The following is a 20,042-nucleotide window of genomic DNA, read 5'->3' as shown; positions in this document are numbered from 1 at the left end:
GCCTTCCATGAAAACCGGAGAGCGGAGCCGCAGAAAAGAAGGAATCGCTGGGTTTTGAACAATTTGTTGACAAGACATGGACATTTACACCTACGTCAGGGCATCCTAAAATTTGCAAACTATCTTTTAATATAGACAGGTATAAGAAACACAAATATAACCGTAGACCCTTGCGCCTTTAATTAAGCCCAAAGCCTACAATTATTGATGGAAGGTACCACTGGGATTTGAACCCAGAACCTTTTCTCCACAAGGCAGGTGCTATGGCCATGGGCACCCTTGAGCCTAAAGCCAGGCACAAGCCATAGTGCCCTAACAGGGTTTGCTTAAGGAATTAAGTTCTATCAGTGAAGGCTTATGAGTGTCCATGAATTGGATTGGTCATTTAGCAAAACTATCAGAACGTTATGAGAGCTCTCATAAGAACCTTGAATTATCAAGGGGGTTGCACTTCATCCGTCAAAGACAGCACTTAGCTGGCCACAGACTAAAGGCACCGCTGGGATTCGAACCCAGGACCTCCTGTTTACAAACAGGCGCTTTAACCAACTAAGCCACAGCGCCTACGCTATGTGAGAGGGTGAGTCACAGTGTGAAGAGATACTACAATCTGACAAAGAAAACAACTGAGTGGGGGTTAGAGACCACGACCACTTGCAGAAGGCACCACTGGGATTTGAACCCAGGATCTCCTGTTTACAAGACAGGCGCTTTGACCAGCTAAGCCATGGCGCCCTCACAGGACAAGCTGACGGAGTCAAGTCTTATCAATGAAGGCTTTAGGCTAAAGAGTTTCAAAGAACTGGAATGGTCCATTTGCAAGTTTTCTGGAAAGTTTTGCCCATCGTCTAGGTCAGTGCTTTCCAACCCTGGTCCTCGGGCACCCCCTCCCAGAAAGTTTTAGATGTCTCCTTATTTAACACACCTGAATTAACTCATCACCTTGTTAGGGACACATGTTTACCATTTTGGAAGGAGGCTGATGAGTCGAATCAGGTGTTTTAAATAAGGAGACATCTAAAACTTTCTGGGAGGGGGTGCCCGAGGACCAGGATTGGGAAACACTGGTCTAGGTCTTTTCACTGAAAAGAGACAGCTGTCGCAACAACCATGAATTATCGGGACGTAGCGCATATCAACTGAGAAAGAGCCACAGAGTTAGACCAAAGCTGGCAACAAGCTAAAGGCACCGCTGGGATTCGAACCCAGGATCTCCTGTTTACTAGACAGGCACTTTAACCAACTAAGCCACGGCGCCACCTTCCTCCAGTGGCTTGCGGAACGGACAGTCAAAGTATGAGCAGATACAACAATGTGAGAAGAAAACCGTGAAGAAGGGCCATCAGAGCTAAAAGGCTACGACTCTGGTGGGACTCGAACCCACAACCTTTGAATCGCTTCGTTTCATAATCTAGAAGTCCAATGCGCTATCCATTGCGCCACAGAGCCAATAGCAAACCCCCGTGATGTTTTGCACACAATCGTGGAGGAAGACAGATTTAAAGTATTATTATTAGCTTTTGTATATTTAAGCCCAAGAGTTACAGTCACTATTTGTACCTCCTGCTCTTTACATATGACGGTGAGCACAATTGTCAAATGGGAGGCAGTTCTGGGCTCCGATTTCAGGACCTCCAGATTAAAGGACAGGCGCTTTGACCAGCTAATGCTGTGAAACCTAACGTCACAAGTCTTTGGATCTTTTGAAAACGCAAACAAGTCTTTCATGTTCCCTACTACAGGACCTCCTGCCTTTTATGTAGACCAGAGAGAACAGCCGCTGAAATGATGGAATCCCGGGATTTGAACAATCTGTTTACAAGACATGATAACTGCACAGCTATGCCAGGGCATCCTAAAATTGCATGGCATTATTTGAATAAAGCCAAGTACAAGAAAGTTGGATTTCCCTGTAGACCTCCTTCCTTTAATGTAGATCGGAAAGCACAGCCGTTGAAAGAAAAGCATGGCGTGGATTTGAACAGTCTGTTGACAAGATAGGCTATTTGACCAGTTGTTACTGGGCACCCTAACGTCACATGGCTTCAAGTCTATTCAAAACGGCAACATGTCAGTCATATTTTCTTCTGGAACCTTCTGCCTTCCATGTAAGCCGGAGAGCGGAGCCGCAGAAAAGAAGGAATCGCTGGGTTTTGAACAATTTGTTGACAAGACATGGACATTTACACCTACGTCAGGGCATCCTAAAATTTGCAAACTATCTTTTAATATAGACGGGTATAAGAAACACAAATATAACCGTAGACCCTTGCGCCTTTAATTAAGCCCAAAGCCTACAATTATTGATGGAAGGTACCACTGGGATTTGAACCCAGAACCTTTTCTCCACAAGGCAGGTGCTATGGCCATGGGCACCCTTGAGCCTAAAGCCAGGCACAAGCCATAGTGCCCTAACAGGGTTTGCTTAAGGAATTAAGTCCTATCAGTGAAGGCTTATGAGTGTCCATGAATTGGATTGGTCATTTAGCAAAACTATCAGAACGTTACGAGAGCTCTCATAAGAACCTTGCATTATCAAGGGGGTTGCACTTCATCCGTCAAAGACAGCACTTAGCTGGCCACAGACTAAAGGCACCGCTGGGATTCGAACCCAGGACCTCCTGTTTACGAGACAGGTGCTTTAACCAACTAAGCCACAGCGCCTACGCTATGTGAGAGGGTGAGTCACAGTGTGAAGAGATACAACAATCTGACAAAGAAAACGACTGAGTGGGGGTAAGAGACCACGACCACTTACAGAAGGCATCACTGGGATTTGAACCCAGGATCTCCTGTTTACAAGATAGGCGCTTTGACCAGCTAAGCCATGGCGCCCTCACAGGACAAGCTGACGGAGTCAAGTCTTATCAATGAAGGCTTTAGGCTAAAGAGTTTCAAAAAACTGGAATGGTCCATTTGCAAGTTTTCTGGAAAGTTTTGCCCATCGTCTAGGTCAGTGTTTCCCAACCCTGGTCCTCGGGCACCCCCTCCCAGAAAGTTTTAGATGTCTCCTTATTTAACACACCTGAATTAACTCATCAGCTTGTTAGGGACACATGTTTACCATTTTGGAAGGAGGCTGATGAGTCGAATCAGGTGTTTTAAATGAGGAGACATCTAAAACTTTCTGGGAGGGGGTGCCCGAGGACCAGGATTGACCAGCTAATGCTGTGAAACCTAACGTCACAAGTCTTTGGATCTTTTGAAAACGCAAACAAGTCTTTCATGTTCCCTACTACGGGACCTCCTGCCTTTCATGTAGACCAGAGAGAACAGCCGCTGAAATGATGGAATCCCGGGATTTGAACAATCTGTTTACAAGACATGATAACTGCACAGCTATGCCAGGGCATCCTAAAATTGCATAGCATTATTTGAATAAAGCCAAGTACAAGAAAGTTGGATTTCACTGTAGACCTCCTTCCTTTAATGTAGATCGGAAAGCACAGCCGTTGAAAGAAAGGCATGGCGTGGATTTGAACAGTCTGTTGACAAGATAGGCTCTTTGACCAGTTGTTACTGGGCACCCTAACGTCACATGGCTTCAAGTCTATTCAAAACGGCAACATGTCAGTCATATTTTCTCCTGGAACCTTCTGCCTTCCATGTAAACCGGAGAGCGGAGCCGCAGAAAAGAAGGAATGGCTGGGTTTGAACAATTTGTTGACAAGACATGGACATTTACACCTACGTCAGGGCATCCTAAAATTTTCAAACTATCTTTTAATAAAGACAGGTATAAGAAACACAAATATAACCGTAGACCCTTCCGCCTTTAATTAAGCCCAAAGCCTACAATTATTGATGGAAGGTACCACTGGGATTTGAACCCAGAAGCTTTTCTCCACAAGGCAGGTGCTATGGCCATGGGCACCCTTGAGCCTAAAGCCAAGCCATAGTGCCCTAACAGGGTTTGCTTAAGGAATTAAGTCCTATCAGTGAAGGCTTATGAGTGTCTATGAATTGGATTGGTCATTTAGCAAAACTATCAGAACGTTACAAGAGCTCTCATAAGAACCTTGAATTATCAAGGGGGTTGCACTTCATCCGTCAAAGACAGCACTTAGCTGGCCACAGACTAAAGGCACCGCTGGGATTCGAACCCAGGACCTCCTGTTTACGAGACAGGCGCTTTAACCAACTAAGCCACAGCACCTACGCTATGTGAGAGGGTGAGTCACAGTGTGAAGAGATACAACAATCTGACAAAGAAAACGACTGAGTGGGGGTAAGAGACCACGACCACTTACAGAAGGCATCACTGGGATTTGAACCCAGGATCTCCTGTTTACAAGATAGGCGCTTTGACCAGCTAAGCCATGGCGCCCTCACAGGACAAGCTGACGGAGTCAAGTCTTATCAATGAAGGCTTTAGGCTAAAGAGTTTCAAAAAACTGGAATGGTCCATTTGCAAGTTTTCTGGAAAGTTTTGCCCATCGTCTAGGTCAGTGTTTCCCAACCCTGGTCCTCGGGCACCCCCTCCCAGAAAGTTTTAGATGTCTCCTTATTTAACACACCTGAATTAACTCATCAGCTTGTTAGGGACACATGTTTACCATTTTGGAAGGAGGCTGATGAGTCGAATCAGGTGTTTTAAATGAGGAGACATCTAAAACTTTCTGGGAGGGGGTGCCCGAGGACCAGGATTGACCAGCTAATGCTGTGAAACCTAACGTCACAAGTCTTTGGATCTTTTGAAAACGCAAACAAGTCTTTCATGTTCCCTACTACGGGACCTCCTGCCTTTCATGTAGACCAGAGAGAACAGCCGCTGAAATGATGGAATCCCGGGATTTGAACAATCTGTTTACAAGACATGATAACTGCACAGCTATGCCAGGGCATCCTAAAATTGCATAGCATTATTTGAATAAAGCCAAGTACAAGAAAGTTGGATTTCACTGTAGACCTCCTTCCTTTAATGTAGATCGGAAAGCACAGCCGTTGAAAGAAAGGCATGGCGTGGATTTGAACAGTCTGTTGACAAGATAGGCTCTTTGACCAGTTGTTACTGGGCACCCTAACGTCACATGGCTTCAAGTCTATTCAAAACGGCAACATGTCAGTCATATTTTCTCCTGGAACCTTCTGCCTTCCATGTAAACCGGAGAGCGGAGCCGCAGAAAAGAAGGAATGGCTGGGTTTGAACAATTTGTTGACAAGACATGGACATTTACACCTACGTCAGGGCATCCTAAAATTTTCAAACTATCTTTTAATAAAGACAGGTATAAGAAACACAAATATAACCGTAGACCCTTCCGCCTTTAATTAAGCCCAAAGCCTACAATTATTGATGGAAGGTACCACTGGGATTTGAACCCAGAAGCTTTTCTCCACAAGGCAGGTGCTATGGCCATGGGCACCCTTGAGCCTAAAGCCAAGCCATAGTGCCCTAACAGGGTTTGCTTAAGGAATTAAGTCCTATCAGTGAAGGCTTATGAGTGTCTATGAATTGGATTGGTCATTTAGCAAAACTATCAGAACGTTACAAGAGCTCTCATAAGAACCTTGAATTATCAAGGGGGTTGCACTTCATCCGTCAAAGACAGCACTTAGCTGGCCACAGACTAAAGGCACCGCTGGGATTCGAACCCAGGACCTCCTGTTTACGAGACAGGCGCTTTAACCAACTAAGCCACAGCACCTACGCTATGTGAGAGGGTGAGTCACAGTGTGAAGAGATACAACAATCTGACAAAGAAAACGACTGAGTAGGGGTAAGAGACCACGACCACTTACAGAAGGCACCACTGGGATTTGAACCCAGGATCTCCTGTTTACAAGACAGGCGCTTTGACCAGCTAAGCCATGGCGCCCTCACAGGACAAGCTGACGGAGTCAAGTCTTATCAATGAAGGCTTTAGGCTAAAGAGTTTCAAAAAACTGGAATGGTCCATTTGCAAGTTTTCTGGAAAGTTTTGCCCATCGTCTAGGTCAGTGTTTCCCAACCCTGGTCCTCGGGCACCCCCTCCCAGAAAGTTTTAGATGTCTCCTTATTTAACACACCTGAATTAACTCATCAGCTTGTTAGGGACATATGTTTACCATTTTGGAAAGAGGCTGATGAGTTGAATCAGGTGTTTTAAATAAGGAGACATCTAAAACTTTCTGGGAGGGGGTGCCCGAGGACCAGGATTGGGAAACACTGGCTAGGTCTTTTCACTAAAAAGAGACAGCTGTCACAACAACCATGAATTATCGGGACGTAGCACATATCAGCTGAGAAAGAGCCACAGAATTAGACCATAGCTGGCAACAAGCTAAAGGCACCGCTGGGATTCGAACCCAGGACCTCCTGTTTACTAGACAGGCACTTTAACCAACTAAGCCACGGCGCCACCTTGCTCCAGTGGCTTGCGGAACGGACAGTCAAAGTATGAGCAGATAGAACAATGTGAGAAGAAAACCGTGAAGAAGGGCCATCAGAGCTAAAAGGCTACGACTCTGGTGGGACTCGAACCCACAACCTTTGAATCGCTTCGTTTCATAATCTAGAAGTCCAATGCGCTATCCATTGCGCCACAGAGCCAATAGCAAAGCCCCTTGATGTTTTGCACATAATCCTGGAGGAAAACAGATTTAAAGTATTATTATTAGCTTTTGTATATTTAAGCCCAAGAGTAACAGTCACTATTTGTACCTCCTGCTCTTTACATATGACAGTGAGCACAATTGTCAAATGGGAGGCAGTTCTAGGATCCGATTTCAGGACCTCCAGATTAAAGGACAGGCGCTTTGACCAGCTAATGCTGTGAAACCTAACGTCACAAGTCTTTGGATCTTTTGAAAACGCAAACAAGTCTTTCATGTTCCCTACTACGGGACCTCCTGCCTTTCATGTAGACCAGAGAGAACAGCCGCTGAAATGATGGAATCCCGGGATTTGAACAATCTGTTTACAAGACATTATAACTGCACAGCTATGCCAGGGCATCCTAAAATTGCATAGCATTATTTGAATAAAGCCAAGTACAAGAAAGTTGGATTTCCCTGTAGACCTCCTTCCTTTAATGTAGATCGGAAAGCACAGCCGTTGAAAGAAAGGCATGGCGTGGATTTGAACAGTCTGTTGACAAGATAGGCTCTTTGACCAGTTGTTACTGGGCACCCTAGCGTCACATGGCTTCAAGTCTATTCAAAACGGCAACATGTCAGTCATATTTTCTCCTGGAACCTTCTGCCTTCCATGTAAACCGGAGAGCGGAGCCGCAGAAAAGAAGGAATGGCTGGGTTTGAACAATTTGTTGACAAGACATGGACATTTACACCTACGTCAGGGCATCCTAAAATTTTCAAACTATCTTTTAATATAGACAGGTATAAGAAACACAAATATAACCGTAGACCCTTCCGCCTTTAATTAAGCCCAAAGCCTACAATTATTGATGGAAGGTATCACTGGGATTTGAACCCAGAACCTTTTCTCCACAAGGCAGGTGCTATGGCCATGGGCACCCTTGAGCCTAAAGCCAGGCACAAGCCATAGTGCCCTAACAGGGTTTGCTTAAGGAATTAAGTCCTATCAGTGAAGGCTTATGAGTGTCCATGAATTGGATTGGTCATTTAGCAAAACTATCAGAACGTTACGAGAGCTCTCATAAGAACCTTGAATTATCAAGGGGGTTGCACTTCATCCGTCAAAGGCAGCACTTAGCTGGCCACAGACTAAAGGCACCGCTGGGATTCGAACCCAGGACCTCCTGTTTACGAGACAGGCGCTTTAACCAACTAAGCCACAGCGCCTACGCTATGTGAGAGTGTGAGTCACAGTGTGAAGAGATACAACAATCTGACAAAGAAAACGACTGAGTGGGGGTAAGAGACCACGACCACTTACAGAAGGCATCACTGGGATTTGAACCCAGGATCTCCTGTTTACAAGACAGGCGCTTTGACCAGCTAAGCCATGGCGCCCTCACAGGACAAGCTGACAGAGTCAAGTCTTATCAATGAAGGCTTTAGGCTAAAGAGTTTCAAAAAACTGGAATGGTCCATTTGCAAGTTTTCTGGAAAGTTTTGCCCATCGTCTAGGTCAGTGTTTCCCAACCCTGGTCCTCGGGCACCCGCTCCCAGAAAGTTTTAGATGTCTCCTTATTTAACACACCTGAATTAACTCATCAGCTTGTTAGGGACACATGTTTACCATTTTGGAAGGAGGCTGATGAGTCGAATCAGGTGTTTTAAATAAGGAGACATCTAAAACTTTCTGGGAGGGGGTGCCCGAGGACCAGGATTGGGAAACACTGGTCTAGGTCTTTTCACTAAAAAGAGACAGCTGTCGCAACAACCATGAATTATCGGGACGTAGCACATATCAACTGAGAAAGAGCCACAGAATTAGACCATAGCTGGCAACAAGCTAAAGGCACCGCTGGGATTCGAACCCAGGATCTCCTGTTTACTAGACAGGCACTTTAACCAACTAAGCCACGGCGCCACCTTCCTCCAGTGGCTTGCGGAACGGACAGTCAAAGTATGAGCAGATAGAACAATGTGAGAAGAAAACCGTGAAGAAGGGCCATCAGAGCTAAAAGTCTACGACTCTGGTGGGACTCGAACCCACAACCTTTGAATCGCTTCGTTTCATAATCTAGAAGTCCAATGCGCTATCCATTGCGCCACAGAGCCAACAGCAAAGCCCCTTGATGTTTTGCACATAATCCTGGAGGAAGACAGATTTAAAGTATTATTATGAGCTTTTGTATATTTAAGCCCAAGAGTTACAGTCACTATTTGTACCTCCTGCTCTTTACATATGACAGTGAGCACAATTGTCAAATGGGAGGCAGTTCTAGGATCCGATTTCAGGACCTCCAGATTAAAGGACAGGCGCTTTGACCAGCTAATGTTGTGAAACCTAACGTCACAAGTCTTTGGATCTTTTGAAAACGCAAACAAGTCTTTCATGTTCCCTACTACGGGACCTCCTGCCTTTCATGTAGACCAGAGAGAACAGCCGCTGAAATGATGGAATCCCGGGATTTGAACAATCTGTTTACAAGACATGATAACTGCACAGCTATGCCAGGGCATCCTAAAATTGCATAGCATTATTTGAATAAAGCCAAGTACAAGAAAGTTGGATTTCCCTGTAGACCTCCTTCCTTTAATGTAGATCGGAAAGCACAGCCGGTGAAAGAAAGGCATGGCGTGGATTTGAACAGTCTGTTGACAAGATAGGCTCTTTGACCAGTTGTTACTGGGCACCCTAACGTCACATGGCTTCAAGTCTATTCAAAACGGCAACATGTCAGTCATATTTTCTCCTGGAACCTTCTGCCTTCCATGTAAACCGGAGAGCGGAGCCGCAGAAAAGAAGGAATGGCTGGGTTTGAACAATTTGTTGACAAGACATGGACATTTACACCTACGTCAGGGCATCCTAAAATTTTCAAACTATCTTTTAATATAGACAGGTATAAGAAACACAAATATAACCGTAGACCCTTCCGCCTTTAATTAAGCCCAAAGCCTACAATTATTGATGGAAGGTACCACTGGGATTTGAACCCAGAACCTTTTCTCCACAAGGCAGGTGCTATGGCCATGGGCACCCTTGAGCCTAAAGCCAGGCACAAGCCATAGTGCCCTAACAGGGTTTGCTTAAGGAATTAAGTCCTATCAGTGAAGGCTTATGAGTGTCCATGAATTGGATTGGTCATTTAGCAAAACTATCAGAACGTTACGAGAGCTCTCATAAGAACCTTGAATTATCAAGGGGGTTGCACTTCATCCGTCAAAGGCAGCACTTAGCTGGCCACAGACTAAAGGCACCGCTGGGATTCAAACCCAGGACCTCCTGTTTACGAGACAGGCGCTTTAACCAACTAAGCCACAGCGCCTACGCTATGTGAGAGTGTGAGTCACAGTGTGAAGAGATACAACAATCTGACAAAGAAAACGACTGAGTGGGGGTAAGAGACCACGACCACTTACAGAAGGCACCACTGGGATTTGAACCCAGGATCTCCTGTTTACAAGACAGGCGCTTTGACCAGCTAAGCCATGGCGCCCTCACAGGACAAGCTGACAGAGTCAAGTCTTATCAATGAAGGCTTTAGGCTAAAGAGTTTCAAAAAACTGGAATGGTCCATTTGCAAGTTTTCTGGAAAGTTTTGCCCATCGTCTAGGTCAGTGTTTCCCAACCCTGGTCCTCGGGCACCCGCTCCCAGAAAGTTTTAGATGTCTCCTTATTTAACACACCTGAATTAACTCATCAGCTTGTTAGGGACACATGTTTACCATTTTGGAAGGAGGCTGATGAGTCGAATCAGGTGTTTTAAATAAGGAGACATCTAAAACTTTCTGGGAGGGGGTGCCCGAGGACCAGGATTGGGAAACACTGGTCTAGGTCTTTTCACTAAAAAGAGACAGCTGTCGCAACAACCATGAATTATCGGGACGTAGCACATATCAACTGAGAAAGAGCCACAGAATTAGACCATAGCTGGCAACAAGCTAAAGGCACCGCTGGGATTCGAACCCAGGATCTCCTGTTTACTAGACAGGCACTTTAACCAACTAAGCCACGGCGCCACCTTCCTCCAGTGGCTTGCGGAACGGACAGTCAAAGTATGAGCAGATAGAACAATGTGAGAAGAAAACCGTGAAGAAGGGCCATCAGAGCTAAAAGGCTACGACTCTGGTGGGACTCGAACCCACAACCTTTGAATCGCTTCGTTTCATAATCTAGAAGTCCAATGCGCTATCCATTGCGCCACAGAGCCAACAGCAAAGCCCCTTGATGTTTTGCACATAATCCTGGAGGAAGACAGATTTAAAGTATTATTATGAGCTTTTGTATATTTAAGCCCAAGAGTTACAGTCACTATTTGTACCTCCTGCTCTTTACATATGACAGTGAGCACAATTGTCAAATGGGAGGCAGTTCTGGGATCCGATTTCAGGACCTCCAGATTAAAGGACAGGCGCTTTGACCAGCTAATGCTGTGAAACCTAACGTCACAAGTCTTTGGATCTTTTGAAAACGCAAACAAGTCTTTCATGTTCCCTACTACGGGACCTCCTGCCTTTCATGTAGACCAGAGAGAACAGCCGCTGAAATGATGGAATCCCGGGATTTGAACAATCTGTTTACAAGACATGATAACTGCACAGCTATGCCAGGGCATCCTAAAATTGCATAGCATTATTTGAATAAAGCCAAGTACAAGAAAGTTGGATTTCACTGTAGACCTCCTTCCTTTAATGTAGATCGGAAAGCACAGCCGTTGAAAGAAAGGCATGGCGTGGATTTGAACAGTCTGTTGACAAGATAGGCTCTTTGACCAGTTGTTACTGGGCACCCTAACGTCACATGGCTTCAAGTCTATTCAAAACGGCAACATGTCAGTCATATTTTCTCCTGGAACCTTCTGCCTTCCATGTAAACCGGAGAGCGGAGCCGCAGAAAAGAAGGAATGGCTGGGTTTGAACAATTTGTTGACAAGACATGGACATTTACACCTACGTCAGGGCATCCTAAAATTTTCAAACTATCTTTTAATAAAGACAGGTATAAGAAACACAAATATAACCGTAGACCCTTCCGCCTTTAATTAAGCCCAAAGCCTACAATTATTGATGGAAGGTACCACTGGGATTTGAACCCAGAAGCTTTTCTCCACAAGGCAGGTGCTATGGCCATGGGCACCCTTGAGCCTAAAGCCAAGCCATAGTGCCCTAACAGGGTTTGCTTAAGGAATTAAGTCCTATCAGTGAAGGCTTATGAGTGTCTATGAATTGGATTGGTCATTTAGCAAAACTATCAGAACGTTACAAGAGCTCTCATAAGAACCTTGAATTATCAAGGGGGTTGCACTTCATCCGTCAAAGACAGCACTTAGCTGGCCACAGACTAAAGGCACCGCTGGGATTCGAACCCAGGACCTCCTGTTTACGAGACAGGCGCTTTAACCAACTAAGCCACAGCACCTACGCTATGTGAGAGGGTGAGTCACAGTGTGAAGAGATACAACAATCTGACAAAGAAAACGACTGAGTAGGGGTAAGAGACCACGACCACTTACAGAAGGCACCACTGGGATTTGAACCCAGGATCTCCTGTTTACAAGACAGGCGCTTTGACCAGCTAAGCCATGGCGCCCTCACAGGACAAGCTGACGGAGTCAAGTCTTATCAATGAAGGCTTTAGGCTAAAGAGTTTCAAAAAACTGGAATGGTCCATTTGCAAGTTTTCTGGAAAGTTTTGCCCATCGTCTAGGTCAGTGTTTCCCAACCCTGGTCCTCGGGCACCCCCTCCCAGAAAGTTTTAGATGTCTCCTTATTTAACACACCTGAATTAACTCATCAGCTTGTTAGGGACATATGTTTACCATTTTGGAAAGAGGCTGATGAGTTGAATCAGGTGTTTTAAATAAGGAGACATCTAAAACTTTCTGGGAGGGGGTGCCCGAGGACCAGGATTGGGAAACACTGGCTAGGTCTTTTCACTAAAAAGAGACAGCTGTCACAACAACCATGAATTATCGGGACGTAGCACATATCAGCTGAGAAAGAGCCACAGAATTAGACCATAGCTGGCAACAAGCTAAAGGCACCGCTGGGATTCGAACCCAGGACCTCCTGTTTACTAGACAGGCACTTTAACCAACTAAGCCACGGCGCCACCTTGCTCCAGTGGCTTGCGGAACGGACAGTCAAAGTATGAGCAGATAGAACAATGTGAGAAGAAAACCGTGAAGAAGGGCCATCAGAGCTAAAAGGCTACGACTCTGGTGGGACTCGAACCCACAACCTTTGAATCGCTTCGTTTCATAATCTAGAAGTCCAATGCGCTATCCATTGCGCCACAGAGCCAATAGCAAAGCCCCTTGATGTTTTGCACATAATCCTGGAGGAAAACAGATTTAAAGTATTATTATTAGCTTTTGTATATTTAAGCCCAAGAGTAACAGTCACTATTTGTACCTCCTGCTCTTTACATATGACAGTGAGCACAATTGTCAAATGGGAGGCAGTTCTAGGATCCGATTTCAGGACCTCCAGATTAAAGGACAGGCGCTTTGACCAGCTAATGCTGTGAAACCTAACGTCACAAGTCTTTGGATCTTTTGAAAACGCAAACAAGTCTTTCATGTTCCCTACTACGGGACCTCCTGCCTTTCATGTAGACCAGAGAGAACAGCCGCTGAAATGATGGAATCCCGGGATTTGAACAATCTGTTTACAAGACATTATAACTGCACAGCTATGCCAGGGCATCCTAAAATTGCATAGCATTATTTGAATAAAGCCAAGTACAAGAAAGTTGGATTTCCCTGTAGACCTCCTTCCTTTAATGTAGATCGGAAAGCACAGCCGTTGAAAGAAAGGCATGGCGTGGATTTGAACAGTCTGTTGACAAGATAGGCTCTTTGACCAGTTGTTACTGGGCACCCTAGCGTCACATGGCTTCAAGTCTATTCAAAACGGCAACATGTCAGTCATATTTTCTCCTGGAACCTTCTGCCTTCCATGTAAACCGGAGAGCGGAGCCGCAGAAAAGAAGGAATGGCTGGGTTTGAACAATTTGTTGACAAGACATGGACATTTACACCTACGTCAGGGCATCCTAAAATTTTCAAACTATCTTTTAATATAGACAGGTATAAGAAACACAAATATAACCGTAGACCCTTCCGCCTTTAATTAAGCCCAAAGCCTACAATTATTGATGGAAGGTATCACTGGGATTTGAACCCAGAACCTTTTCTCCACAAGGCAGGTGCTATGGCCATGGGCACCCTTGAGCCTAAAGCCAGGCACAAGCCATAGTGCCCTAACAGGGTTTGCTTAAGGAATTAAGTCCTATCAGTGAAGGCTTATGAGTGTCCATGAATTGGATTGGTCATTTAGCAAAACTATCAGAACGTTACGAGAGCTCTCATAAGAACCTTGAATTATCAAGGGGGTTGCACTTCATCCGTCAAAGGCAGCACTTAGCTGGCCACAGACTAAAGGCACCGCTGGGATTCGAACCCAGGACCTCCTGTTTACGAGACAGGCGCTTTAACCAACTAAGCCACAGCGCCTACGCTATGTGAGAGTGTGAGTCACAGTGTGAAGAGATACAACAATCTGACAAAGAAAACGACTGAGTGGGGGTAAGAGACCACGACCACTTACAGAAGGCACCACTGGGATTTGAACCCAGGATCTCCTGTTTACAAGACAGGCGCTTTGACCAGCTAAGCCATGGCGCCCTCACAGGACAAGCTGACAGAGTCAAGTCTTATCAATGAAGGCTTTAGGCTAAAGAGTTTCAAAAAACTGGAATGGTCCATTTGCAAGTTTTCTGGAAAGTTTTGCCCATCGTCTAGGTCAGTGTTTCCCAACCCTGGTCCTCGGGCACCCGCTCCCAGAAAGTTTTAGATGTCTCCTTATTTAACACACCTGAATTAACTCATCAGCTTGTTAGGGACACATGTTTACCATTTTGGAAGGAGGCTGATGAGTCGAATCAGGTGTTTTAAATAAGGAGACATCTAAAACTTTCTGGGAGGGGGTGCCCGAGGACCAGGATTGGGAAACACTGGTCTAGGTCTTTTCACTAAAAAGAGACAGCTGTCGCAACAACCATGAATTATCGGGACGTAGCACATATCAACTGAGAAAGAGCCACAGAATTAGACCATAGCTGGCAACAAGCTAAAGGCACCGCTGGGATTCGAACCCAGGATCTCCTGTTTACTAGACAGGCACTTTAACCAACTAAGCCACGGCGCCACCTTCCTCCAGTGGCTTGCGGAACGGACAGTCAAAGTATGAGCAGATAGAACAATGTGAGAAGAAAACCGTGAAGAAGGGCCATCAGAGCTAAAAGTCTACGACTCTGGTGGGACTCGAACCCACAACCTTTGAATCGCTTCGTTTCATAATCTAGAAGTCCAATGCGCTATCCATTGCGCCACAGAGCCAACAGCAAAGCCCCTTGATGTTTTGCACATAATCCTGGAGGAAGACAGATTTAAAGTATTATTATGAGCTTTTGTATATTTAAGCCCAAGAGTTACAGTCACTATTTGTACCTCCTGCTCTTTACATATGACAGTGAGCACAATTGTCAAATGGGAGGCAGTTCTAGGATCCGATTTCAGGACCTCCAGATTAAAGGACAGGCGCTTTGACCAGCTAATGTTGTGAAACCTAACGTCACAAGTCTTTGGATCTTTTGAAAACGCAAACAAGTCTTTCATGTTCCCTACTACGGGACCTCCTGCCTTTCATGTAGACCAGAGAGAACAGCCGCTGAAATGATGGAATCCCGGGATTTGAACAATCTGTTTACAAGACATGATAACTGCACAGCTATGCCAGGGCATCCTAAAATTGCATAGCATTATTTGAATAAAGCCAAGTACAAGAAAGTTGGATTTCCCTGTAGACCTCCTTCCTTTAATGTAGATCGGAAAGCACAGCCGGTGAAAGAAAGGCATGGCGTGGATTTGAACAGTCTGTTGACAAGATAGGCTCTTTGACCAGTTGTTACTGGGCACCCTAACGTCACATGGCTTCAAGTCTATTCAAAACGGCAACATGTCAGTCATATTTTCTCCTGGAACCTTCTGCCTTCCATGTAAACCGGAGAGCGGAGCCGCAGAAAAGAAGGAATGGCTGGGTTTGAACAATTTGTTGACAAGACATGGACATTTACACCTACGTCAGGGCATCCTAAAATTTTCAAACTATCTTTTAATATAGACAGGTATAAGAAACACAAATATAACCGTAGACCCTTCCGCCTTTAATTAAGCCCAAAGCCTACAATTATTGATGGAAGGTACCACTGGGATTTGAACCCAGAACCTTTTCTCCACAAGGCAGGTGCTATGGCCATGGGCACCCTTGAGCCTAAAGCCAGGCACAAGCCATAGTGCCCTAACAGGGTTTGCTTAAGGAATTAAGTCCTATCAGTGAAGGCTTATGAGTGTCCATGAATTGGATTGGTCATTTAGCAAAACTATCAGAACGTTACGAGAGCTCTCATAAGAACCTTGAATTATCAAGGGGGTTGCACTTCATCCGTCAAAGGCAGCACTTAGCTGGCCACAGACTAAAGGCACCGCTGGGATTCAAACCCAGGACCTCCTGTTTACGAGACAGGCGCTTTAACCAACTAAGCCACAGCGCCTACGCTATGTGAGAGTGTGAGTCACAGTGTGAAGAGATACAACAATCTGACAAAGAAAACGACTGAGTGGGGGTAAGAGACCACGACCACTTACAGAAGGCACCACTGGGATTTGAACCCAGGATCTCCTGTTTACAAGACAGGCGCTTTGACCAGCTAAGCCATGGCGCCCTCACAGGACAAGCTGACAGAGTCAAGTCTTATCAATGAAGGCTTTAGGCTAAAGAGTTTCAAAAAACTGGAATGGTCCATTTGCAAGTTTTCTGGAAAGTTTTGCCCATCGTCTAGGTCAGTGTTTCCCAACCCTGGTCCTCGGGCACCCGCTCCCAGAAAGTTCCAGATGTCTCCCCACTTAACACACCCGAATTAACTCATCAGCTTGTTAGGGACACATGTTTACCATTTTGGAAGGAGGCTGATGAGTCGAATCAGGTGTTCCAAACAAGGAGACATCCAAAACTTTCCGGGAGGGGGCGCCCGAGGACCAGGATTGGGAAACACTGGTCTAGGTCTTTTCACTAAAAAGAGACAGCTGTCGCAACAACCATGAATTATCGGGACGTAGCACATATCAACTGAGAAAGAGCCACAGAATTAGACCATAGCTGGCAACAAGCTAAAGGCACCGCTGGGATTCGAACCCAGGATCTCCTGTTTACTAGACAGGCACTTTAACCAACTAAGCCACGGCGCCACCTTCCTCCAGTGGCTTGCGGAACGGACAGTCAAAGTATGAGCAGATAGAACAATGTGAGAAGAAAACCGTGAAGAAGGGCCATCAGAGCTAAAAGGCTACGACTCTGGTGGGACTCGAACCCACAACCTTTGAATCGCTTCGTTTCATAATCTAGAAGTCCAATGCGCTATCCATTGCGCCACAGAGCCAACAGCAAAGCCCCTTGATGTTTTGCACATAATCCTGGAGGAAGACAGATTTAAAGTATTATTATGAGCTTTTGTATATTTAAGCCCAAGAGTTACAGTCACTATTTGTACCTCCTGCTCTTTACATATGACAGTGAGCACAATTGTCAAATGGGAGGCAGTTCTGGGATCCGATTTCAGGACCTCCAGATTAAAGGACAGGCGCTTTGACCAGCTAATGCTGTGAAACCTAACGTCACAAGTCTTTGGATCTTTTGAAAACGCAAACAAGTCTTTCATGTTCCCTACTACGGGACCTCCTGCCTTTCATGTAGACCAGAGAGAACAGCCGCTGAAATGATGGAATCCCGGGATTTGAACAATCTGTTTACAAGACATGATAACTGCACAGCTATGCCAGGGCATCCTAAAATTGCATAGCATTATTTGAATAAAGCCAAGTACAAGAAAGTTGGATTTCCCTGTAGACCTCCTTCCTTTAATGTAGATCGGAAAGCACAGCCGTTGAAAGAAAGGCATGGCGTGGATTTGAACAGTCTGTTGACAAGATAGGCTCTTTGACCAGTTGTTACTGGGCACCCTAACGTCACATGGCTTCAAGTCTATTCAAAACGGCAACATGTCAGTCATATTTTCTCCTGGAACCTTCTGCCTTCCATGTAAACCGGAGAGCGGAGCCGCAGAAAAGAAGGAATGGCTGGGTTTGAACAATTTGTTGACAAGACATGGACATTTACACCTACGTCAGGGCATCCTAAAATTTTCAAACTATCTTTTAATATAGACAGGTATAAGAAACACAAATATAACCGTAGACCCTTCCGCCTTTAATTAAGCCCAAAGCCTACAATTATTGATGGAAGGTACCACTGGGATTTGAACCCAGAACCTTTTCTCCACAAGGCAGGTGCTATGGCCATGGGCACCCTTGAGCCTAAAGCCAGGCACAAGCCATAGTGCCCTAAAAGGGTTTGCTTAAGGAATTAAGTCCTATCAGTGAAGGCTTATGAGTGTCCATGAATTGGATTGGTCATTTAGCAAAACTATCAGAACGTTACGAGAGCTCTCATAAGAACCTTGAATTATCAAGGGGGTTGCACTTCATCCGTCAAAGGCAGCACTTAGCTGGCCACAGACTAAAGGCACCGCTGGGATGCGAACCCAGGACCTCCTGTTTACGAGACAGGCGCTTTAACCAACTAAGCCACAGCGCCTACGCTATGTGAGAGTGTGAGTCACAGTGTGAAGAGATACAACAATCTGACAAAGAAAACGACTGAGTGGGGGTAAGAGACCACGACCACTTACAGAAGGCACCACTGGGATTTGAACCCAGGATCTCCTGTTTACAAGACAGGCGCTTTGACCAGCTAAGCCATGGCGCCCTCACAGGACAAGCTGACAGAGTCAAGTCTTATCAATGAAGGCTTTAGGCTAAAGAGTTTCAAAAAACTGGAATGGTCCATTTGCAAGTTTTCTGGAAAGTTTTGCCCATCGTCTAGGTCAGTGTTTCCCAACCCTGGTCCTCGGGCACCCGCTCCCAGAAAGTTTTAGATGTCTCCTTATTTAACACATCTGAATTAACTCATCAGCTTGTTAGGGACACATGTTTACCATTTTGGAAGGAGGCTGATGAGTCGAATCAGGTGTTTTAAATAAGGAGACATCTAAAACTTTCTGGGAGGGGGTGCCCGAGGACCAGGATTGGGAAACACTGGTCTAGGTCTTTTCACTAAAAAGAGACAGCTGTCGCAACAACCATGAATTATCGGGACGTAGCACATATCAACTGAGAAAGAGCCACAGAATTAGACCATAGCTGGCAACAAGCTAAAGGCACCGCTGGGATTCGAACCCAGGATCTCCTGTTTACTAGACAGGCACTTTAACCAACTAAGCCACGGCGCCACCTTCCTCCAGTGGCTTGCGGAACGGACAGTCAAAGTATGAGCAGATAGAACAATGTGAGAAGAAAACCGTGAAGAAGGGCCATCAGAGCTAAAAGGCTACGACTCTGGTGGGACTCGAACCCACAACCTTTGAATCGCTTCGTTTCATAATCTAGAAGTCCAATGCGCTATCCATTGCGCCACAGAGCCAACAGCAAAGCCCCTTGATGTTTTGCACATAATCCTGGAGGAAGACAGATTTAAAGTATTATTATGAGCTTTTGTATATTTAAGCCCAAGAGTTACAGTCACTATTTGTACCTCCTGCTCTTTACATATGACAGTGAGCACAATTGTCAAATGGGAGGCAGTTCTGGGATCCGATTTCAGGACCTCCAGATTAAAGGACAGGCGCTTTGACCAGCTAATGCTGTGAAACCTAACGTCACAAGTCTTTGGATCTTTTGAAAACGCAAACAAGTCTTTCATGTTCCCTACTACGGGACCTCCTGCCTTTCATGTAGACCAGAGAGAACAGCCGCTGAAATGATGGAATCCCGTGATTTGAACAATCTGTTTACAAGACATGATAACTGCACAGCTATGCCAGGGCATCCTAAAATTGCATAGCATTATTTGAATAAAGCCAAGTACAAGAAAGTTGGATTTCCCTGTAGACCTCCTTCCTTTAATGTAGATCGGAAAGCACAGCCGTTGAAAGAAAGGCATGGCGTGGATTTGAACAGTCTGTTGACAAGATAGGCTCTTTGACCAGTTGTTACTGGGCACCCTAACGTCACATGGCTTCAAGTCTATTCAAAACGGCAACATGTCAGTCATATTTTCTCCTGGAACCTTCTGCCTTCCATGTAAACCGGAGAGCGGAGCCGCAGAAAAGAAGGAATGGCTGGGTTTGAACAATTTGTTGACAAGACATGGACATTTACACCTACGTCAGGGCATCCTAAAATTTTCAAACTATCTTTTAATATAGACAGGTATAAGAAACACAAATATAACCGTAGACCCTTCCGCCTTTAATTAAGCCCAAAGCCTACAATTATTGATGGAAGGTACCACTGGGATTTGAACCCAGAACCTTTTCTCCACAAGGCAGGTGCTATGGCCATGGG

General features: G+C 45.3%; 33 non-coding genes across 33 annotated transcripts; all 33 read right to left on the bottom strand.

Annotated features, from left to right (window-relative positions):
* Window positions 1-661: 661 nt before the first annotated feature.
* On the bottom strand, window positions 662-735 carry trnat-ugu (transfer RNA threonine (anticodon UGU)). Its single transcript has one exon. It is a non-coding gene; the product is annotated as a tRNA-Thr (tRNA).
* Window positions 736-1,184: 449 nt separating this feature from the next.
* trnat-agu (transfer RNA threonine (anticodon AGU)) lies at window positions 1,185-1,258 on the bottom strand. Its single transcript has one exon. It is a non-coding gene; the product is annotated as a tRNA-Thr (tRNA).
* A 101-nt stretch (window positions 1,259-1,359) lies between these two features.
* trnar-ucu (transfer RNA arginine (anticodon UCU)) lies at window positions 1,360-1,449 on the bottom strand. Its single transcript is given in 2 exon segments — window positions 1,360-1,395; window positions 1,413-1,449. It is a non-coding gene; the product is annotated as a tRNA-Arg (tRNA).
* Window positions 1,450-2,590: 1,141 nt separating this feature from the next.
* Window positions 2,591-2,664, bottom strand: trnat-cgu (transfer RNA threonine (anticodon CGU)). Its single transcript has one exon. It is a non-coding gene; the product is annotated as a tRNA-Thr (tRNA).
* Window positions 2,665-4,082: 1,418 nt separating this feature from the next.
* trnat-cgu (transfer RNA threonine (anticodon CGU)) lies at window positions 4,083-4,156 on the bottom strand. Its single transcript has one exon. It is a non-coding gene; the product is annotated as a tRNA-Thr (tRNA).
* Window positions 4,157-5,574: 1,418 nt separating this feature from the next.
* trnat-cgu (transfer RNA threonine (anticodon CGU)) lies at window positions 5,575-5,648 on the bottom strand. Its single transcript has one exon. It is a non-coding gene; the product is annotated as a tRNA-Thr (tRNA).
* A 97-nt stretch (window positions 5,649-5,745) lies between these two features.
* On the bottom strand, window positions 5,746-5,819 carry trnat-ugu (transfer RNA threonine (anticodon UGU)). Its single transcript has one exon. It is a non-coding gene; the product is annotated as a tRNA-Thr (tRNA).
* Window positions 5,820-6,267: 448 nt separating this feature from the next.
* On the bottom strand, window positions 6,268-6,341 carry trnat-agu (transfer RNA threonine (anticodon AGU)). The gene has a single exon. It is a non-coding gene; the product is annotated as a tRNA-Thr (tRNA).
* A 101-nt stretch (window positions 6,342-6,442) lies between these two features.
* Window positions 6,443-6,532, bottom strand: trnar-ucu (transfer RNA arginine (anticodon UCU)). Its single transcript is given in 2 exon segments — window positions 6,443-6,478; window positions 6,496-6,532. It is a non-coding gene; the product is annotated as a tRNA-Arg (tRNA).
* Window positions 6,533-7,672: 1,140 nt separating this feature from the next.
* On the bottom strand, window positions 7,673-7,746 carry trnat-cgu (transfer RNA threonine (anticodon CGU)). Its single transcript has one exon. It is a non-coding gene; the product is annotated as a tRNA-Thr (tRNA).
* Window positions 7,747-7,843: 97 nt separating this feature from the next.
* Window positions 7,844-7,917, bottom strand: trnat-ugu (transfer RNA threonine (anticodon UGU)). Its single transcript has one exon. It is a non-coding gene; the product is annotated as a tRNA-Thr (tRNA).
* Window positions 7,918-8,366: 449 nt separating this feature from the next.
* Window positions 8,367-8,440, bottom strand: trnat-agu (transfer RNA threonine (anticodon AGU)). The gene has a single exon. It is a non-coding gene; the product is annotated as a tRNA-Thr (tRNA).
* A 101-nt stretch (window positions 8,441-8,541) lies between these two features.
* On the bottom strand, window positions 8,542-8,631 carry trnar-ucu (transfer RNA arginine (anticodon UCU)). The gene is given in 2 exon segments: window positions 8,542-8,577; window positions 8,595-8,631. It is a non-coding gene; the product is annotated as a tRNA-Arg (tRNA).
* Window positions 8,632-9,771: 1,140 nt separating this feature from the next.
* Window positions 9,772-9,845, bottom strand: trnat-cgu (transfer RNA threonine (anticodon CGU)). The gene has a single exon. It is a non-coding gene; the product is annotated as a tRNA-Thr (tRNA).
* Window positions 9,846-9,942: 97 nt separating this feature from the next.
* Window positions 9,943-10,016, bottom strand: trnat-ugu (transfer RNA threonine (anticodon UGU)). The gene has a single exon. It is a non-coding gene; the product is annotated as a tRNA-Thr (tRNA).
* A 449-nt stretch (window positions 10,017-10,465) lies between these two features.
* On the bottom strand, window positions 10,466-10,539 carry trnat-agu (transfer RNA threonine (anticodon AGU)). Its single transcript has one exon. It is a non-coding gene; the product is annotated as a tRNA-Thr (tRNA).
* Window positions 10,540-10,640: 101 nt separating this feature from the next.
* trnar-ucu (transfer RNA arginine (anticodon UCU)) lies at window positions 10,641-10,730 on the bottom strand. Its single transcript is given in 2 exon segments — window positions 10,641-10,676; window positions 10,694-10,730. It is a non-coding gene; the product is annotated as a tRNA-Arg (tRNA).
* A 1,134-nt stretch (window positions 10,731-11,864) lies between these two features.
* Window positions 11,865-11,938, bottom strand: trnat-cgu (transfer RNA threonine (anticodon CGU)). The gene has a single exon. It is a non-coding gene; the product is annotated as a tRNA-Thr (tRNA).
* A 97-nt stretch (window positions 11,939-12,035) lies between these two features.
* On the bottom strand, window positions 12,036-12,109 carry trnat-ugu (transfer RNA threonine (anticodon UGU)). The gene has a single exon. It is a non-coding gene; the product is annotated as a tRNA-Thr (tRNA).
* Window positions 12,110-12,557: 448 nt separating this feature from the next.
* trnat-agu (transfer RNA threonine (anticodon AGU)) lies at window positions 12,558-12,631 on the bottom strand. Its single transcript has one exon. It is a non-coding gene; the product is annotated as a tRNA-Thr (tRNA).
* A 101-nt stretch (window positions 12,632-12,732) lies between these two features.
* trnar-ucu (transfer RNA arginine (anticodon UCU)) lies at window positions 12,733-12,822 on the bottom strand. The gene is given in 2 exon segments: window positions 12,733-12,768; window positions 12,786-12,822. It is a non-coding gene; the product is annotated as a tRNA-Arg (tRNA).
* A 1,140-nt stretch (window positions 12,823-13,962) lies between these two features.
* Window positions 13,963-14,036, bottom strand: trnat-cgu (transfer RNA threonine (anticodon CGU)). Its single transcript has one exon. It is a non-coding gene; the product is annotated as a tRNA-Thr (tRNA).
* Window positions 14,037-14,133: 97 nt separating this feature from the next.
* On the bottom strand, window positions 14,134-14,207 carry trnat-ugu (transfer RNA threonine (anticodon UGU)). The gene has a single exon. It is a non-coding gene; the product is annotated as a tRNA-Thr (tRNA).
* A 449-nt stretch (window positions 14,208-14,656) lies between these two features.
* trnat-agu (transfer RNA threonine (anticodon AGU)) lies at window positions 14,657-14,730 on the bottom strand. The gene has a single exon. It is a non-coding gene; the product is annotated as a tRNA-Thr (tRNA).
* Window positions 14,731-14,831: 101 nt separating this feature from the next.
* On the bottom strand, window positions 14,832-14,921 carry trnar-ucu (transfer RNA arginine (anticodon UCU)). The gene is given in 2 exon segments: window positions 14,832-14,867; window positions 14,885-14,921. It is a non-coding gene; the product is annotated as a tRNA-Arg (tRNA).
* Window positions 14,922-16,061: 1,140 nt separating this feature from the next.
* Window positions 16,062-16,135, bottom strand: trnat-cgu (transfer RNA threonine (anticodon CGU)). Its single transcript has one exon. It is a non-coding gene; the product is annotated as a tRNA-Thr (tRNA).
* Window positions 16,136-16,232: 97 nt separating this feature from the next.
* Window positions 16,233-16,306, bottom strand: trnat-ugu (transfer RNA threonine (anticodon UGU)). Its single transcript has one exon. It is a non-coding gene; the product is annotated as a tRNA-Thr (tRNA).
* Window positions 16,307-16,755: 449 nt separating this feature from the next.
* trnat-agu (transfer RNA threonine (anticodon AGU)) lies at window positions 16,756-16,829 on the bottom strand. Its single transcript has one exon. It is a non-coding gene; the product is annotated as a tRNA-Thr (tRNA).
* A 101-nt stretch (window positions 16,830-16,930) lies between these two features.
* On the bottom strand, window positions 16,931-17,020 carry trnar-ucu (transfer RNA arginine (anticodon UCU)). The gene is given in 2 exon segments: window positions 16,931-16,966; window positions 16,984-17,020. It is a non-coding gene; the product is annotated as a tRNA-Arg (tRNA).
* A 1,140-nt stretch (window positions 17,021-18,160) lies between these two features.
* trnat-cgu (transfer RNA threonine (anticodon CGU)) lies at window positions 18,161-18,234 on the bottom strand. The gene has a single exon. It is a non-coding gene; the product is annotated as a tRNA-Thr (tRNA).
* A 97-nt stretch (window positions 18,235-18,331) lies between these two features.
* On the bottom strand, window positions 18,332-18,405 carry trnat-ugu (transfer RNA threonine (anticodon UGU)). Its single transcript has one exon. It is a non-coding gene; the product is annotated as a tRNA-Thr (tRNA).
* A 449-nt stretch (window positions 18,406-18,854) lies between these two features.
* trnat-agu (transfer RNA threonine (anticodon AGU)) lies at window positions 18,855-18,928 on the bottom strand. Its single transcript has one exon. It is a non-coding gene; the product is annotated as a tRNA-Thr (tRNA).
* A 101-nt stretch (window positions 18,929-19,029) lies between these two features.
* On the bottom strand, window positions 19,030-19,119 carry trnar-ucu (transfer RNA arginine (anticodon UCU)). Its single transcript is given in 2 exon segments — window positions 19,030-19,065; window positions 19,083-19,119. It is a non-coding gene; the product is annotated as a tRNA-Arg (tRNA).
* Between the last annotated feature and the right edge of the window lie 923 nt (window positions 19,120-20,042).

The sequence above is a fragment of the Misgurnus anguillicaudatus genome, chromosome 9 (assembly GCF_027580225.2).
Source record: "Misgurnus anguillicaudatus chromosome 9, ASM2758022v2, whole genome shotgun sequence".
NCBI classification, from domain to species: domain Eukaryota; kingdom Metazoa; phylum Chordata; class Actinopteri; order Cypriniformes; family Cobitidae; genus Misgurnus; species Misgurnus anguillicaudatus.
This window is presented reverse-complemented; position numbering and strand designations above follow the sequence as displayed.